The 21,190-nt window shown below is 35.0% G+C and overlaps 2 protein-coding genes across 2 annotated transcripts in view; one reads left to right on the top strand and one right to left on the bottom strand.

The window, feature by feature from the left end:
- The window catches only part of LOC149788415 (sex peptide receptor-like), a 131,522-nt gene extending 120,121 nt beyond the window's left edge, over positions 1 to 11,401 (bottom strand). Inside the window, exon 1 of the mRNA XM_089974376.1 lies at positions 11,177 to 11,401. The gene's annotated coding sequence lies outside the window, so the exon portion shown is untranslated. The remainder of the gene's footprint in view (positions 1 to 11,176) is intronic.
- LOC149788414 (stabilin-2-like) overlaps positions 1 to 21,190 on the top strand; it is a 495,609-nt gene that overhangs the window by 245,906 nt on the left and 228,513 nt on the right. The window lies entirely within an intron of this gene.

Raw genomic sequence — 21,190 nt, 5'->3', positions numbered from 1 at the left:
TTGATCTTCAACATGGCAGTAATAAGCACAGCCAGCAAGATCATTGGCAAGCATCATAGGATAAAGAAGCCCTGGGTCACAGCAGATCTCTTGTGATCACTGTGATGTGATGGGAAACTGAGGAGGAAGCAAGAAGTCCATGAAGGAGCAGAAAAATACAGGAGATTAATAACAGGATTAAACTTAAAGAAAGTGAAGGAAAGCTGGATAAAGGACCAACATAAGGAAGTTGAGAAAATCTTGAAACAGAATAACAGTAAAATGGCATACCAGTTAGCGAAAGACCTGACAACAGAGAAACAGGGGAGATCCAGCATGATGCAGGACAAAGCTGGTAAGAGTCTCACAGAAGATCAAAATATTTTAACAGATGGACATAATACTGTTCAGAGCTTTACAAACCAGGAGACTTCTGGAAACCAAGCATTATTAAACTTCCCGCTGACGACAACAGAGGATGACCACCCAATCCTCAGGGAAGTTGAGGCTGTAGTGAAGGCACTAAAGAAAGGGACGTCAGCTGGGGTAGGTATTATATCATCTTATACAAGCTTGAGGAACCTCCTTGATAGATGTCCTCACAACAATCTGCAGCAAAATCTGGCAAATGAGAATGGCCCACCCTATGTACAAAGCCTCATCCTAAGAAAGGGAATCTGCAGCTGTGCCAGAACTACTGAACAATCAGTCTCATCAGTAACACAAGCAAGATTATGCTTAAGACCATCCTCAACACAGTGAAATCCAAAGCAGAGCACATCATTGCTGAAAAATAGGCTGGTTTCAGAGCAGGATGTAGCACTCATGGAACAGATCTTCAGTCTCAGAATCCTCTGAAAAGTAACAGCAGCTTCAACAGGACATCTTTCTATCATCTCTTCATTACCTTCAAGAAGGCTTTCAATAGGGTATGGTATGCAGACTTGTGGGCTACCATGCAGATGTACAAAATAAATGCAAAACTAATCATCTCCATAGAAAACCTGTATGACATTAGGCAACTGGCACAGTTCTCATCAATGGCAACATAGGAGATTGGTCCAGAACAACATTCAGACTCAGGTGTACCTTGTCTCACCTACTCTCTTTTACATCTACTTGGAAAAGATAATGTCCAGTGCCTTGGAAGACCATGAGGGCAGTGTCAGTATTAGAGGCAGAGCAATCACCAACCTGCATTTTGCTGATGATATCAGTTGCATAGCAGGAGATGAACATAAACTGAAAACCTTAATGAACTGTCTCAGCCAAGCATCACTGTGGTATGGGATTGACATCAGTGCTGAAAAGATCAACCTAATGACAAACAACCAGTCACATCCAAAATGGAATAAGAGCAAATGGATAGAAGCTGGGCACAGTGACAAGCTTCAACTACTTAGGTGCTGTAACCTCTGATGAAGGTTCGAAATCTGAGGTTCTTTCCAGGATTGCACAAACAACAACTGCACTGGCTTGGCTGAAGCCTGTTTAGAAGGACAGTAACATACATCATGCTTGGGTCCAAGATCAAGCTTATGTATTCCCATGTCATGTCCATATTCCCATATGTGTTTGAGACATGGACCCTGACAGCAGAACTCGAGAGAATAATCCATACTTTAGAGATGAGATGTTAGTGAAGAATCCTGAAAATCTGATACTTAGACCATGTCTCTAATGAAGAGATGCGCATTAGAATCCAGGGTGCAATTGGACCATATGAAGATTTGCTCACCAATGTATATAAACTCAAACTAAAATGGTATGATCACATCTCCTGTTTATTTGGCTTGTCAAAGACAGTCATACAGGGCAAAGTGGGCAGAAAGAGAAAACAAGTCAGAGAGAAGTAAGAGATGAGAAGATAACATGAGAGTTATGGAAAGGCAAATATTTTGCAAAGTCCCAATGAACAGCAGAGAACAAGGCAAAATGGAGAGGTTGTCACAAAATCATCAGTGGTACCTTAATGACCAGCCACATCACAGGAGAAATGAAAATGAATGAATGAAATATTGGAATACCCTCCTTTCATGCTCTGATGTCTTGGTGTAAATGTCATCCACAAAAAAGATCACTGTTCTGCACATTGGAAGTGAGGGGCATGAGTGGGCTGTGTTGTATTGATAATTCTCCAGTCTGTGGGAGGATGTATTTATTATATTGAATGGATGAGGTTTTTTAACACAAAAAAGTGAAAGCAACATGGTTGCAATGGATAAGTACGGCATAATTGAAATTAGTTTTATTCCCCTTTAAATCTCTCACAGCAACAGTGAAACCTCTTAAGACCAAAACCCAAAATCCTCATAAAACTGAAATATTTTTCCTGTCAGAGATATTTCAGTTGTCTGGTTTAATAACGAAAGGAATAAAAAACCTTGAGTAAACAAAAATGCCCTACTCCAATAATCAAAACAAATTTTCACTTCCTGGTACCATTTTGACAGTGAAGGCAGCATCAATACAGCAAACTCATTTAAGAGGATAAATTCAGCCAATGCATCTTCATAATTAGTCGAGGCATGTGTACTTTATTTATGACTTATCAAGGCATGTGTACTTGACATATCACTTATCAGTGCCTGTGTACTTTATATCTCACTTATCAAGGCATGTGTACTTGATATATCACTTATCAAGGCATGTGTATTTTATATATCACTAATCAAGGCATGTGTATTTTATATATAAATCATCAAAACATGTGTACTTTATATATCAAGGCACATGTATTTTATATATAAGTTATCAAAGCATGTTTACTTTATATATCACTTGTCAAGGCATGTGTATGTTATATATCACTTATCAAGGCATGTGTAGTTTATATATAGCTTATCAAGGCATGTGTACCTATATCTCACTTATCAAGGCATGTGTACTTGATATACCAGTTATCAAGGCATGTGTACTTGATATATCACTTATCAAAGCATGGGTACTTTATATATCACTTATCAAGGCATGTGTATGCTATATATATCACTTATCAAGGCATGTGTACGCTATATATCACTTATCAAGGCATGTATACATTATATATCACTTATCAAGGCATGTATACGTTATATATCACTTATCAAGGCATGTATACATTATATATCACTTATCAAGGCATGTGTATGTTATATATATCACTTATCAAGGCATGTATATGTTATATATCACTTATCAAGGCATGTATACATTATATATCACTTATCAAGGCGTGTATACGTTATATATCACTTATCAAGGCATGTGTACTTTATATTTAACTTATCAAGGAATGTGTACTTGATATATCACTTATCAAGGCATGTGTTCCTTTTATATCATTTATCAAGGCATATGTACTTGATATATCATTTATCAAGGCATTTGTACTTTATATATTACTTATGCTTGCTTATATGTTTACTCCATCTGTGATAATATACTGGCAAATTGGGTTTTGTTTTACTAATGATTACTCCTAACAAACTGCATAGACTCAGATCTGTCAGCAGATTATGCAGCGGAAACTCGGGGTGTATGAAGTTCGCAGTTGAATCTGACATGTATGTGAGTATAGACAGTAGAAGTTCATGCACATATATTGAGAGAGAAAAATAAAGAAGGGTAAAGATTTCAATTAAAAGATATGCTTGATTGTGCATGAAATTGAAATATATACTGATAAAACTACAGTGATTAAAAGTGAATGGATGAAAATAGTTTTGTTTCATTTTTATTGATTTTAATGGATCTTTTAACACAGTATGGGCTATCATGACACGGAAATCAGAGCTAAGTGCTTTTCCCATAGACACTGAAGTAGCTGAACTGAGCTGGCCTGGTTGGGTATCAAACCTGGAACCTTTATACTATGAGTCCAATGCTATACCAGCTGAGCTACTGCAGCTGCTTTGGACGAAATAGAGAATCTCTTGAAGTATAAACATACTCCTCAAAACCAAAATCATGATGTTGTCCTTGTGCTCTTTGGTCTTGATTTCACAGTAATTTGAAGCAAATTGTTATCACATGTACGGGGCCCCGAGTGGCCGAGTGGTCTGAAGTGCTCTTCGTTACGGATCACTGCCATCTCACCTTTGTCTGTGTGGGTTCGAGTCTCGGATTTGGCTAATGTGGGTATGTGAGAAAGCTTGCCAGTAGCTTCTCGTGGGTCGGTGGTTCTTTCTGGGGTTTTCCCGGGTTCTTCCTCCACCATTAATACTGGCCGCCATGTATAGCCTATCGTGTGCTGAAAAATGGCGTTAAACCCTACAACAACAACAACAACATCACATGTACAATATACATGTACATTTGAATCAAAGCATGCACATTATATCACATAAAATTTAAAAAGGCATTAAAAAACACATGCATGTATGATGGGGGAAAGGGGCATAGATATTTTCAATGAATCAGGTAGTGTCACCAATTTAGTTATTCTTTATCAACTGACACACTCTTTTGGCAGCTGTAATACAATTTTCTGTTGCAAATGTTTTACATGAACTTAAAGTGTTTATGTATTTTAATAATTGTTAAAATTTCATGTACTGTATTGCAAACAGAGAGATGGGCATTGCATGAGTACAAAGGAACATTATCTATTTTTAAAATGAAGAAAATCATCATAATAATTTCTGTTGATTTCACTGGGGAAAAACCCAGGAATAATGTGCCATTTTCAGCAAGCATTTTGTTTGTTTGTTTTGTATTTTTATGTTAATTTTCTGTGGTTCTTTATTTGTTTTTTCATACTTCTTATGAAAAAATAGTAAATATTTGATAGCAGTACCAAAAGTTTATAGTATTTTATAGGAATTTTAACCTTATAATAAAATAACATTAAAATAATAATAATGATACACAACAATAATAACAGTGATAATAATAATAATAATAAAAATAATAATAATGATAATAATAATAATAATAATAATATAAACTTTGTTGTTATGTGATATTATTATTATTGATGTATTTTAGGTCTGAAATTTGACATTTTATAAAAAATGAAAAAAAAATGGTATGAAAGAAAGGCAATTTCTGCTTCTAAAATTCTTAGTTGTACTAAATATGAGAAGAACCCTCGGTGAAAATCATTTTATGTGAACCTCAAATTTAGCCCAGTTAAAAAACCAAAAGCAAATATTTTAAATACTTTTGTTCATGGCAGGAAAAAAATTAACTGAAGATTAAGTGTTTCATTCCAGAATTCTATTTTTTATTACCTGCATTTATTATGAATAATAGCAGCAATTATGATTTCATAATTAATTAATTAATTAATGTCTGGATATCAGGTATTCCAAATGATAAAGACTCTTTTCCTTTGGTGACATAAAAGCAGAAAAAAGAGCCCTGAAGGCCGACAACAAAATTATTAGACAAAAGCTCGTAAAAGAGCAAAACTTTTCACCATGACCTGCTAGTATTTGATCTTGGTAGTTCACTGTAAGTTGCTTACAAACGTAAGACTGAAAGATTAAGATAATAAAGTATTTATTGCCTTAAGAACTTTATTATATACCCGTTGTAATGGTTCAAACATTTATTTTGCATGAGAAAAAAGAAATAAAAACAAAAGAAGAAAATCAATACTATTCAGGACCTTGTGTTCTGAAAATATTATATCTTGGATAAAAAGGTGCTAATTTTTTAATGAGAACTGAAATTAATATATGCCTATTGGTAATTGAATAATGAATCTTTTAATCACTGATTGATGTATTGATTATAGATGGATGATTACAGTTGTGGTTTCTGTAGAGAATCATTCTTTTAGTGTTGTCAAAATAATATAAAATGCTACAAAAACAAAGAGATGTTAAAACCTACATGCAGACCCTGATCTGTTGTAACACTGTTTTGGAGGTCTTCATCTATTGCACTTGTTGTTTTGGTTTGCCAGGTCCTTTCAAATCAGTCGGTCAAACAATAAAAGACTTATTACTGTAATTGTGTATTCTTCAATTTTGAAACCAATAATCTGGTACAAGATTGCCATTGGATTACTTCAGATGCTGTTATTCAGGAAATTGTAGATCAGCATGGTTTCCAGAAGTCTCAAATGGTTGTTAAGCAGATTCCCAGTAGGATATCTTTTTATAGGTTTCATGTAATTTGTTCAATGCAACATAAATGCCTTTGTTTTCAAATATGTGTTTTTTCATGATGTTTGATATCCTGTCTATGGTTTTATTTACTGAAATCAAACAAGTATGCTGAGTCTAAAATATTTTAAATGCTTTCAACTTATCATTTAGATCCAAATAAAACCATCATAAAACTGTCTCATATGGTGAGCAAATTTTATCTCTAAAAAGATATGTACCAAATTCTTCTGGAAATATAACAAATTTCAGGCAAAAACTAAGGAATTCTTGAATCTTTTATAGCTAAAAATGTACATATCTGCTTGATTTTAAATTGTTTTTTTGTTCTTTTGTTTTTGTCAAAATAATATATTTTTTAATGGAATTACTTTGGAAGAAAAATTAATATTTTAATTTCATAATACAAAATGTCCTGTAGAGAATAAAATATTATTGATCCTATCCTGTCGAATGATCTCAGTTACTGTTAAAAATCAATAACTTGAGATGAATAACTGAACATTTGATTTAAAATACCTATAGGCAATTTCAGATTTGATATATGAATATTCATTTGTTTACCGAGCCAATATGCCAGCATTTTGTAAAAGAAAGATACAATGCAGTGATGAATTGGTTTAAAAGGTAACACCTTTAAACCTGTTAAATAACCTGAAATTCAAGCACCCAATCACACAAATAATATAAAATTTCCAGATACTTATATTGCTTGAAACATTGTTATTTTGATTGTCATTTAGAGACTCATGCAAAAATAATTTGTAATACAAGTTGATGAAGAACACATTATAGAGTAGGGTTCATATCAAAGTCTACAAAGCGTCTACATATCAACCAGACCTCTGAACAAATTTGTGAACTTGAACTTGTTGTCGGACATTCATTCCACCAGGAGCAGTTGGAATCAATCCTGCATACCATTATGAGAACCACCCACCTCACCCACTGATGATCTTGAATCAGAAAGATAACACTAATATATTTCTACATTTGGTCTGTTATTGAAGTTTTGAAGCCATTCTAGAGCTATGGAATTACCAATATTGCTTATAATCTTATGCTATTTGTTTGGTTAGTTCTATTATCAATAATGCAGAAATTGGCTTCATATCACTAAACTGTAAATGGGAGAGTTGACATGACTTTGTACTCAGTACATCCTCAGCCTTTTCCATCAAGTTAAAAAAGAAATTTGCAGCCACTGAAAACTGTACTTGGATTGACTTTTGTTGACATGGCAGATGGGTCTATAGTCACAGTTGGAACATTGTTGTTATTTTATTCTGTTGCACCATATTTAATGCACTCCACCAAAGGCAAATCACTAAACCCGTCAAATGAATAAACATTCATAAAACTACATCAACATCCAAGGTTTATCTCTTGACTTGGTGGAAATGGCTGAACAGTATTCTGATTGGTGACTTTAGGAGAGAACTATTTTTTGTTGGGGTGAATGTTTTACAGCTGCAATAAGTTACACTACTCTCTCTTCTTGCTGTGTATTAATACTAAGCAGTAGTCACTTTTATGTAATCTAATTTCTGCAGGAATTATTGCACTTTTTTTTGCTTTGCCTTTTTGACAATGACAGCTCTTTGTTGTGAATTCCTTGTTATTTTTTACGTTTGTGTGTTTTCATCATGCATAAGTAGTTAAATGATTATGGTTTTAACTCATATTAATGTTTTCACAAATTCTGTTATAAATAATAAAAACTGTTAAAATTCATGAGTATTCATTGCTCATTTGACCTAATGATATTTGGACAGAATTTGTACAAGTCAGAAATCCTATTTATTTTATGATATTCAGATGGATTATACATTTTTGTTGCATTCAGTCTGTTCTTTGGCAAGGGTTTCATCTAGGATTCATGAAAATTCCACTGAAACTGATATTTTTTCTTGTTCGATATTTCTGAATGTGTGCAGGCATAATCAAAATAAGGATTGGGTACCAATTTTCATGAATTTTGTCTGCTTTATTTCTAAGAATTGTAGAAATTATGTTTCACTCCTGTAAAGTTTTGCCATGTGGACTACCATTTCAGTTAGTTGAAGAGCATTGGTAGCCAAGAAATGCTGAATTTGTTTCATCTACCATTTAAATTTATTTAGTGAAATTAATATAATCAATCACTTTTGGTTATACATAATGAGACATAAGTTTCAACTGCACCCTTTGTTCAACTGACTACAGCGTTCCTCAGATATCATTGTTTTTCAGAGAACTGAAATAGCAGTCATAAAGTTTGCAGTGACTCAACTCTTCTTCAATTTACACTAAAAGGTCAAGGCATCAGAGTAAATTTAGTATGAATAACATAATTAGACTTTAAGCTGCAAATGAGTGTTAATAAGGACTGCCAACTGTGTTAAGTATTCTGGAAAATGTGGCCTCCATTTTTTTGGTCAATGCTGTTGGAATAAAGCTGCCCTGGTATTCTTGGACTACCATCATATAATGTACAAGTAGATCTTAATCTATAATGTATTTGTTCTGGTTAAGAATTTGAGTGATTGGCATTGACATTAATGCTAGTAGAGCCAGTGCATGTTCAGCTGTTTGTTGTCTCACTATTCCTTATCATAAACATTAAAAAATCAAGTCATGATGTATTATTGGAAATTCTTTATTTTTAGTTGCTCTTTCATTTAATAGCAGAGTTCAGACATTTGGTGCTGTCTCAAAACTTAAGGATGGATAATTGACTGTATGATGGAAATGGAGCCTGGTTACAATTTTTTACTGGCAGGTGTAAAAAAAAATACAAAGAAATAAACTTTAAAACATTATAAAAAATAAGAGAATATTGATTTTTTTAAATTTTATATTTTAACACTGGTTAAAAAAGAGATACATTATAGCACTCACTGTTGTTCTGTTTTCACTTAATTTAGTGCCCTACTGAGAGGCCCCAACAATGACCAGATCATTGGTCCCCCTTTTTACAGAATTGTTCATTGGTACTCCTTTTTTCAAAATTGCCCTGTCAGCCATATTTCATCTTTCGAACGTTCGGTACCCACATTTACTAAATCCTAGATGCAATTCTCTGTGACAAATAGATGAATTCAATAATGAGTGAGATTCATGCATACTGATGAGGGAAATTTGTATCTGTTTGATTGTGCTCCTCTCAATCTGATTCTCATCTCATTTTAAATATATGCTTTTATCATCAAGTGCACACCTGCCACATTCCTAGACAGTGTGCTGTGCGATTTTGAGACTCATAAAATATGTTGTATTGTCTTATTGAGGGTCAGTGTGCATATAACCCATAAAAAGGTGACATCTAGTTCTGGAAATTTAAATTTGAATACAAGAAATTTTTTAATGTTTTCTTTGAAGCATTTAATACATTTAAAATATTAAAAAACAGTTGGTAGACTTAGCATTGTCAGATATCATCACCTAAAAAATATGTGCCCACTCTCGCATAATCACAACTACACAGACATTGAATATAAATACATGTATACACAAAATTTCTGTCAAAATATCCTTCAGACAGTGGAATAAGTCTTCATTAAATGCGGTCTAGTTGGCCGAGTTTGTTGCCACTTTTGAAGCCATACTTTCGATCTGACTTTGATCCGTGATCTTAAACCAGTTCTACAACGTGCAGGATTGACACAGGTGATTGCAGTTCTAAGACGGTTATTACTTTTCATAAAAAAATTTTAAATCGTGGATGAGTACACTTAAGAGCAAGAAAGTTCCATGCATATTGAAAGGGTAGTTTTGCATCTGATTCACTAAGCTTGTGAACACTTTTTGTGACTTACTGATCATATTTTGATCGGCCTTGTTAATAAACTTATGTCATCAAGATATATAATTTGTTTTATTATGAGAAAGACTACGCATATTAATGAAGTGATCATGCATATGACTGTCTGTAATTCTTTCTGCTGGAGAGATTGTATTTCCAACACAGTTATAATTAAACTTGATCAAAGGCTTGTATTGTCAACATGTAGAACAAGACCTATGCATATTCATTTTGCATCTAATGTGGAAATATTTTTTTACCACTCTAGCAGATGAATTTTTTATGATTTTTATCAATCTGTTGAAGTAGACCTATGTCATCAAGATCTAGGTTGACTATGATTATGAGTGAAATTAAGGCATTACATCTGATTGGCTGAGCTTGTTACCTCAATAGATTTAAAGGTTGAAATTCTCACACAGTTTATATTTAGCTTGGTAAATGAGTTTATATCATCAAGATCTTGGATGACATAGATTATAAGAAAGAGACTATTTTAATTATGACTCTATCATTAGAAAGTAGAAAGAATTTGTATCGGGAGTTAAGTAGCTAAAATCAGTATATGAAGTTTTGGTGACAGTTTACCTGGGATAAAAGCATGTTTAGTGAAATGGTTGCACTATGCCTCTCATTGGTGAGCAATAGTGAAATGGTTGCACTATGCCTCTCATTGGTGAGCAATATCAGGTACACTTGGATACCTTATTTTTACAAGAACAGTTTCCAGTAAAATCTCGATCATGGCCACCATCAAAACAAATAATTTTAGTCTTAAAACCCAAAAATAGCAAATCTGTGAAAGTGAAGGCTTCCTGTATCTTAGATTTAATGGAGTCAGGGTTATGAGCCATTCTTCCACATAGAGCAAATCTCCTGATTTTGCATTTAAAACTTGTCTGAAAAGTTCTGTTATTTTGCCAGTTTTAACATTTGTCTCATTTACAATCTTTTTAATGCTTCCCAGAAACTTCAGTATCCCACTCATGTAGCCAAAATCAGTTTGAATTTCATCATCAAATTGATGCTGACAAAGTCTTTTGAACTGTGAAGCAAAGAAAAACCTGTATGCTTTTTTTCTTTATGGCTATTGTACTTCATTAAAGGCATTTCCTTGTATTGCAAAAGAAAAATTCAGAGTAGTCTATCACTGTGATATTTATGTCCGATAGGAGTAAACTTAACTGTGATCTTTACTTATCTTTACTTATGATTACCAAAACTGAAAAATATATATGCTGAAAAAATCTCATAGAAAAAATTCCCCACCAGCAGTCAGTGTATAAATTGTAAAAGATATTACAGAGGGAGGACTTACCATGTTCATCTGGATATGGTTGATAGCTCATCTGTGAGAGTTTGAACATTTTTCTGAGATGGCTTTAGGTGCTACTGCTGTTTAATGGCCTTTCCTTGCTGGATGAATAGCATCTATATATATCCACTAATAGCTGGCTGCTGGCTGTTGCTGATGCTGCTGCTGCTGGTGATGATGATGATATTTTAGAGCCTTTTGGTGGAGGAGTTTGCCACTTGAAAATAAATGCATCATTGCCTTCCAATCATTCAATTTGCTCTTCTTTTATTGATGGGGTTATATTTAGGCTTTAGGGTGTTTATTTGCTGATAAGGGTGATAAGACAGGTTTTCTAAATTCTGCTATCTGCCTGTCATTTATATTGCATTGGCAGAAAGCTGGTATAAAGTTACTAACCGTTCAAATTGCTTTCAAAAATCAATTTTTATATCAATTTACTTTTACAACTGTTGAGTAATTACATGCTGAATGTGATAATGGGTCATTCCAACAATCAAGAGAACTCTTAGATATAATACCATGTTTCAATTAATAAATCTTTCAAAAGATGCTTCTTGTATCAACTAAAACAGGTGTATTGTAACTGAAAAGCTATCTTGATAATACATTTAGCAATTAAGATAAAAACAATGTAATGAACATATCCTATTTTATGATTTTGTTTTAAGTCCACATATCCTATTTTACGATTTTCTTAGAGTCTACATATCCTATTTTACGATTTTGTTAGAATCCACTATTGAGATGCAGGAGTCTTACTGTAATCAGCTTTTTGAATTGTCCATCATTTCTTCTGTCCATCTGTTCATACAGAATTTTTGTAATCAACATTAACTGTGCAACCCTTACACATAACAGGACGCTGTTTGTTGAGTGAATTGTCTTGGTAGATTTTTAAATGTCTCATCAATTCATGTCCAGTTTTAATGAAGTTGTTGCCTTTTTTTTCAATCACTTTTAGATAACCCCAAGTAGATCATTATAACCATTACACAGCCCCTACAATATGTCATTATAACCATTACATAACCCCAACAGTAGGTCATTATAACCATTACATAACCCCAACAGTAAGTCATTATAACCATTACATAACCCCAACAGTAGGTCATTATAACCATTACATAACACCAACAGAAGGTCATTATAACCATTACATAACCCCAGCAGTAAGTCATTATAACCATTACATAACCCCAATAGGAGGTCATTATAACCATTACATAACCCCTACAGTAGATCATTATAACCATTACATAACTGCAATAGTAGGTCATTATAACCATTACATAACCCCAACAGTAAGTCATTATAACCATTACATAACCCCTACAATAGGTCATTATAACCATTACATAACCCCAACAGTAGGTCAGTATAACCATTACATAACCCCAACAGTAGGTCATTATAACCATTACATAACCCCAACAGTAGGTCATTATAACCATTACATAACTGCAATAGTAGGTCATTATAACCATTACATAACCCCAACAGTAGGTCATTATAACCATTACATAACCCCAGCAGTAGGTCATTATAACCATTACATAGCCCCAGCAGTAGCTCATTATAACCATTACATAACCCCAACAGTAGGTCATTATAACCATTACATAACCCCAACAGTAGGTCATTATAACCATTACATAACCACAATAGTAGGTCATTATAACCATTACATAACCCCAACAGTAGGTCATTCTAACCATTACATAACCCCAGCAGTAGGTCATTATAACCATTACATAGCCCCAGCAGTAGGTCATTATAACCATTACATAACCCCAGCACTAGGTCATTATAACCATTACATAACCCCAGCAGTAGGTCATTATAACCATTACATAACCCAAACAGTAGGTCATTATAACCATTACATAACCCTTACAGTAGGTCATTATAACCATTACAGTGATACCTCGAACATTCGTGAGGCTAGGTTCCAGAACCAGTCATGGATCAGGAGGAATCGCAAATGTTTGGTACGAATCACTAAAAATGCTAATAAATGCTTATTTCTAGGGTTTAAACCCTAAATATGACCCAAATCATGCTCCCAAAGCACTTTAATTTTATTTAAAAGTTAGCTTAATACATTACCCTTAAAAAGAGAAATAAATGGTTGACGTAAAAATAGAGTACAGTATCGCCTAATGGGTATTTGCCACACTAGCGCATTCACAGTACGGTACATGTATACTAATATTACCCCTATACTAATTCATTGGCTGCCGTTTTCTTTTGCACTCACAGTAAGGTAAAACCAAGTAACGAATGGGACTGTAAACTTAATGACTGACGTTTTCTTTGTCATTGTCAGGAAGGTAAACTAGTTAAACTTCATATGTCACAGAAGTCATATAACAAAGGTACAGTTCAATAAAATAAAGAAAACATGTACGTAGAGGGTACCAATGAAAATTTCATGAATCCGTAAATTCGCAAATCCAGAAATGCGAATCCACAAGGTATTACTGTACATAGGCTCAACAGTAGGTCTTTATATGCATTACATAACCCCAACAGTAGGTCATCATAACCATTACATAACTGCAATAGTAGGTCATTATAACCATTACATAACCCCTACAGTAGGTCATTGTAACCAATACATAACCCCAATAGTAGGTCATTATAACCATTACATAACCACTGTAGTAGGTCATTATATAACCATTACATAACCCCTACAGTAGGTCATTATAACCATTACATAGCACCAATAGTAGGTCATTATAACCATTACATAACACCTACAGTAGGTCATTATAACCAATACATAACCCCAATAGTAGGTCATTATAACCATTACATAACCACAGTAGTAGGTCATTATATAACCATTATATAACCCCTACAGTAAGTCATTATAACCATTACATAACCCCAATAGTAGGTCATTATATAACCATTACATAACCCCTACAGTAGGTCATTATAACCATTACATAGCACCAATAGTAGGTCATTATAACCATTACATAACACCTACAGTAGGTCATTATAACCAATACATAACCCCAATAGTAGGTCATTATAACCATTACATAACCACAGTAGTAGGTCATTATATAACCATTACATAACCCCTACAGTAGGTCATTATAACCATTACATAGCACCAATAGTAGGTCACCACAATTTCAATTGACTCGTCATCACCATACAGTTGGGATACAGAATTTGAGCGGCAGCCATTAGCAGCATCTGAACCTGTCTGTATGGATTTCATACATACAATCGTGATGAAGAGTGCACCAAAGTCATGTGAACTTGATCCAATTCCAACATCACTGCTGCCTGAGTGCTTAAATCCAGTATTGCCTTCACTAACTGATGTTATTAATACCTCTCTCTCTCATCCGGGGAATTCCCATCATTTTTCAAAACTGCCATTGTAAAGCCTCTGCTGAAGAAACCAACACTAGACCATAACGATTTAAAGAACTACTGCCCAGTTTCTAATATCCCATTCATATAAAAAATCTTAGAAAAGGTTGTTCTATCCCAGCTTGTATCTCATCTAAATTCAAACAGTCATTTTGGCAATGTACAATCTGCATATCGCCCTTGCCACAGTACTGAAACTATTCTTCTAAAAGTAGTTAATGACATTCTCTCTGCGTTGGATAGCGGAAAGATTACAGTCCTCACCCTCCTTGATTTGTCTGCAGCATTTGACACAATAGACCATGATATATTACTTCACTATCTCCAGCATGTATTTGGCATTCATGATACAGCCTTACTGTGGTTCAAGTCCTACTTGGTCAACAGGACACAATTGTATCTGCAAATGGAATACACTCCAGCCCAGTTGATCTATGTTGTGGTGTTCCACAGGAGTCTGTTCTTGGACCTGTTCTCTTCATTCTGTACACTCAGTCGCTCTCAAGTGTCATAGATCATCATCCAGTGTCTCACCAATTGTATGCTGATGACACCCAAATATACAAATCCTGCCATCCAACTGAAGTTGATGCTACCATCCAAGGTGTAGAGAGGTGCATTTCTGATGTGAAATCATGGATGACATGTAACAAGCTGCAGATGAATGATGATAAAACTGAGGCCATTCTGATCACAACACAAAGACTTTCTCATTCACATCCTTTACCTCAAACAATAAATATCAGCAACACCAACATTAAATTCACACAAACAGTATGAAACCTAGGTGTTACTCTGGACAGTACTCTCACATTACACCAACATTGTCATGAACATATGCAAGTCTGCATATCTTGAGGTGAGATGCATCAGCTCAATTCGCAAATATCTTTCAGTTGATGCCACTAAAACACTTGTGTGTTCATTAGTACTTTCAAGACTGGACTATTGTAACTCAATTCTGTCTGGTTCATCTCAATATTTGCTCCAGAAACTTCAAAAAGTTCAAAACACAGCTGCTCGGATCATACTTAAAGTACCACGATCAGATCACACCTCTCCACTGCTCTGTACCCTACACTGGCTATCCATTCGATCCAGAATCAAACACAAAATTTGTTATCTGCACTATGTTTCACTGTCGGATTCTAGTCCAACATACCAATCCGACCTTACCCATGTGTACACACCAGCAAGATACTTACAATCCTCTTATGACAATCATATAATCATTATTCCCACTATGAAAACAAAGTCATTTGGACAGCGTTTTTTTGCATACCAGGGCCCAGCAACGTGGAATTAATTGCCCACTGAAGTTAGACACAAAGACAAAGTGATCACATTCAAGAGGGCTATCAAAACTCAGTTATTTCAACTGCAAGAACAAACTTAAAGACTTAATAATGTTTCCTACCTTAAATATTCTCAACCTTTTTGTTTTAATTGTTTTTAAAAAAATATTTTTTTAATAATGTTTTCTAATTTCATGGTGTTTGTTTTTGTAATCATATTATTATCTGTTTTTATCTTATAGGTGTTGTCTAATGTTGTAAAGCACTTAGAGCTTCTAACGATTAGGCACTATACAAAGTCCTCAATATTATTATTATTATTACTATAACCATAATATAACCCCAACAGTAGGTCATTATAACCATTACATAACCCCAACAGTAGGTCATTATATCCATTACATAGCACCAACAGTACCCATTACATAGCACCAACAGGAGGTCAGTATACCCATTACATTGCACCAGTAGAAGGTCATTATATCCATTACATAGCACCAACAGTAGGTCATTATATCCATTACATAGCACCAACAGTAGGTCAGTATACCCACTACATAGCACCAACAGTAGGTCATTATACCCATTACATAGCACCAACAGTAGGTCATTATATCCATTACACAGCACCAACAGTAGGTCATTATATCCATTACACAGCACCAACAGTAGGTCATTATATCCATTACACAGCACCAACAGTAGGTCATTATATCCATTACACAGCACCAACAGTAGGTCATTATACCCATTACATAGCACCAACAGTAGGTCATTATATCCATTACATAGCACCAACAGTAGGTCATATACCCATTACATAGCACCAACAGTAGGTCATTATATCCATTACACAGCACCAACAGTAGGTCATTATGTCCATTACACAGCACCAACAGTAGGTCATTATATCCATTACACAGCACCAACAGTAGGTCATTATATCCATTACACAGCACCAACAGTAGGTCATTATACCCATTACATAGCACCAACAGTAGGTCATTATATCCATTACATAGCACCAACAGTAGGTCATTATACCCATTACATAGCACCAACAGTAGGTCATTATATCCATTACACAGCACCAACAGTAGGTCATTATACCCATTACATATCACCAACAGTAGGTCATTATACCACTACATAGCACCAACAGTAGGTCATTATACCCATTACATAGCACCAACAGTAGGTCATTATATCCATTACACAGCACCAACAGTAGGTCAGTATACCCATTACATAGCACCAACAGTAGGTCATTATACCCATTACATAGCACCAACAGTAGGTCATTATACCCTTTACATGGATTCGTGTAACACAAATTAACTAATGTAAAGCATGACATTCTTAGAACCTAATTCTTATGCAAACAAGATGACAAATTCAAACAAATCGTCAAACTTATCTAAAGATTAATGTACGACTTCCTATGCATAAACTCAACACAGTTATACTTCATAAAGCAGATTGATATACGAATGTAGCAAAACGACTCATGCAGATGTAAGTAAATAAATTCAGCAAAGCATTATATATGACATCAACAAATTACATGGAATTGTCACAGATACCTTTGAGCTTTCAGCGTTCCTCACGTCTATCACCAAATTTGTTCGTCGGTTTTCCTCGACAACAGTCCTTAGACTGATTAAAATTTTCGATGTGGCGATATTAAAACTAGGAAATTTAGTGTTTAGTGTGGGAAACACGCCCCTTTTTTAGTGTAACCAATTAGGATTAAATATATTTGCCACCTTTTTCTAGAGGTGCCAAAGTTTGAGTAACAGAGTTCTGCAGTCTTTCAATCCTGACATTTAGACTACGGAATCGAAGTTAGCTTTTGTCTCCACCAGTCTTATGCTGGTTAAATAAATGAATGATTAATTAAAAATAAAATTCTCCCCTCGAAAAGATATTACCGATCATGGCAGTATGGCGATTTGATACGCGCCTGTCCCCATAAATCTAATTAATTGTTCTCTGGCCCAATTTATTGTGTACTTCATAGATCGCCAGAAATTTGCCCCTTCACAAGGTCATTATAACCATTTCATAACCCCAGCAGTAGGTCATTATAAACATTTCATAACCCCAGCAGTAGGTCATTATAACCATTACATAGCCCCAGCAGTAGGTCATTATAAACATTTCATAACCCCAGCAGTAGGTCATTATAACCATTACATAACCCCAGCAGTAGGTCATTATAACCATTACATAACCCCAGCAGTAGGTCATTATAACCATTACATAACCCCAACAGTAGGTCATTATAACCATTACATAACCCCAGCACTAGGTCATTATAACCATTTCATAACCCCAGCACTAGGCCATTATAATCATTACATAACCCCAGCAGTAGGTCATTATAACCATTACATAACCCCAACAGTAGGTCATTATAACCATTACATAACCCCAGCAGTAGGTCATTATAACCATTTCATAACCCCAGTACTAGGTCATTATAACCAGCAAGTGTTCAGCATATTCTGTTGCAATTTAGTCTGTGTATGCTGTCTCATAAACCTAGATGTATCTTTCATTGGTTTTGTGTCAGCAACTACATTTTTGGATGGAATTATAGCCTTTGACAATCAACCTTACATTTTCCTATAGGATGTAGCTTGTAACTGGCACAGATGAAACTCCGTTCAACATATTTTTTTGTAATTTGGTGTGAGAATTGTCTCGTACACTTAAATGTGGCCTACGTGTGTTTAGAGTGGTATTCTCCTTATCAAGCATGTCCTGGTCATGGAAATTTGCATTACTGATTAAATTAGGCATATTTTATGAACCATTAAACATATTTTGATAAAATGTTCAAAGAAAATGGTCTCTAGCTGTGTGTTGTTTTGGGCTATGTCTCATCTGCACCAGTTCAGACAGAGTTATGGCCCTTGTAAAACAGCTGCACATATTTATATGGGATGTTGCTTGTAATCATCTTAGGACAATAACCATTCATCGTATTCAAATGGAATTTGGTACGAACATTGTTTCATGCACCTGTGTGTCTCATGTGCTCTATTTTGAACAGAGTTAAGGCCCTTGTTGATCAACTTCACATCTTTATCTTTACATTGGATGTTGTTTGTACTACTAAGACATTTAAAGGTTTGGATTTCAACAATTCCACACAATTCAGAGATGTCATGGCCCCTGTAAGCCAGAATTCTTCTCTTCAAAACAAATTCCTCTGTTCAAACTGTGACTGCTTTGATGGCCTAAGTGGTTAGAGCATCCACCTCAGATGTGGGAGGTCGCAGGTTCAAACCCTAGCTGAGTCATACCAAAGACATATGAAAATGGCACTAACAGCTTCCTTGCTTGGCACTGAGCATTAAGTTAGTGTTCTCAGCATGAAGAGGTTAGTGTTAGGACTGGTTTCCAGTTAGTTATTTTTAATACACGAGTTACCTTAGTGAATGAAGAAGCTGCCAGATGGGAAGAGTGTTCCCTTCCATTTACTTGGATGATATAGTCTTCCCTCATTCACTGACCAGTTTAATTATTCTTGTAACACATCAGAGGGAAAAAAATTATGGTTGATGCATTGGTTCATCGCATTACTTTGTCTCATTGGAGTTAAGTTTATGTACCATTTAGCACAGAGGTCTCAAATATATGGCCCACAAATTGTATGCAGCCTGTTAAGCCGTATCCTTGATTGGCGTCACAAGGTGTCATGAGAAATAAAAAAGGTGGTGTGACCCTTGAGCCATCGAAAATGCCCCCATGTGGCCCTCATGGTGGTTTGAAGTTGTGACCGCTGCTCGAGTATTTGCCTTTGGAGCTGTTGACACGAGTACAACAGGTTACTAGTAAGCAATGATATCACATACAATGTAATAGTGCACTAGGGGATTAGACTGTCATTAGTAATTAAAGCATATACTTCATTTTGGATGTGAGAACAAAAAACAGGTTGCTAAACAACTCTTAGAGTAATTATTGAAAAATAAGAACAAAGTTATATTGCATTATTGACAGTAATTATTGTTTTAAGTGGACAGTTTCCTTACAAAACTTGTTGTGTTGTGACATTACTAACTCGAGTCTGAAAGTACTCTGGCTGTGGTGCAATCCATGGCCATTGAGCTTAAGGTTATCATTTTTCTCACTGCAAGCACTTTGCTTGTTCAGCACAGGATGAACTGAACTCAGTATTTTGAAGCAAGACATAATTAAACCATTCTTGGGTATTGCTTTATGCAGAAACACTGAACCCAAGTGTATTTTGGTTCAGGTATAAGGCACAAACATTAAGTATTAGAGGTACATGGTATTACTAGTGTACTGGTTTAATGCAGTACTTATTTCTGGTGGTATGTACCTTGGTACTTTTTCACAGTATTGGTACTTCTATAGTGTCCATCAATAAGGAATGTAGAGAAATTCCCAGGTAATCTTGCTAGGACTTTGATTTTCATTATTTATTTCAAAATAATTTTAAAAATTAGGTTCCTTCAATTTTCTTGAGTGCAGTTGTTTTTTCTCTCTGAACTTTACATAATTTCTCAAGTTGACTTAATATTTTCTTGTTTGTTAAGTGTGTTAATGTTTATTAGCCCGTTCTGATAAAAATCTCACTCAGATGTTGGCATCCCACTCAAAAGTTTTCATGCCTATTATATCAGTAGTGTAGCTAGTAAATTGTAGGCTTCAGTATCAATACTTCCTATTTTTATTAATAGGCTCTTTAGGGTTAGCATGATGTCTTTCACATCATCAGCTAATTAGTGTAAGCTTAATCATTGAATTAAAGGTCCTTGATATAATTGGGATATACCATGGTACATATTGAATTATGATCAGAAATACCACAGTGCAAAACATTTTCCTTGTCCCCAGCTATATTAAATGTACCCATTTTTTTGACAGTTTCTGGTCCAGTGTTTTGCTAAACATTTGTCATGTTCAGTTTGTGGTGTCTTAGATAGCCAATTTCTTCTAACAGAGAGGTATCACTTCTTGGCTCTCAACCCTGGGCTTCTCAGGAGTAGGGAAGGGGTTGATGAGCCATCAGATATGTGACACAGTTTGTATTATGACACCTGGATGACTCACTGGGGGACACATACAAAAATCACCATGATGGATTTGTGATGGCGAACCATATTATTTGCTCTGTCCATTTTTATATGACCACCAGTTAGCGCAGAGTATGATGTTTTTCATCTGTCTTTCTCACTGTTATCAGTTTCATTTCTTCATGGTAATGCAATTTGTCCACCATTTACAGTTACCAGAGAGTGGAAAATCTGCACTTGGAGTAAGGAAGAAGCCAGTCAGTTTTGGAATG

Source organism: Sinohyriopsis cumingii, chromosome 11, assembly GCF_028554795.1.
Source record: "Sinohyriopsis cumingii isolate HCF-2022 chromosome 11, ASM2855479v2, whole genome shotgun sequence".
NCBI classification, from domain to species: domain Eukaryota; kingdom Metazoa; phylum Mollusca; class Bivalvia; order Unionida; family Unionidae; genus Sinohyriopsis; species Sinohyriopsis cumingii.
Note: the sequence above shows the minus strand (reverse complement) of the source record. Positions and strands in the feature narration are given on the sequence as shown.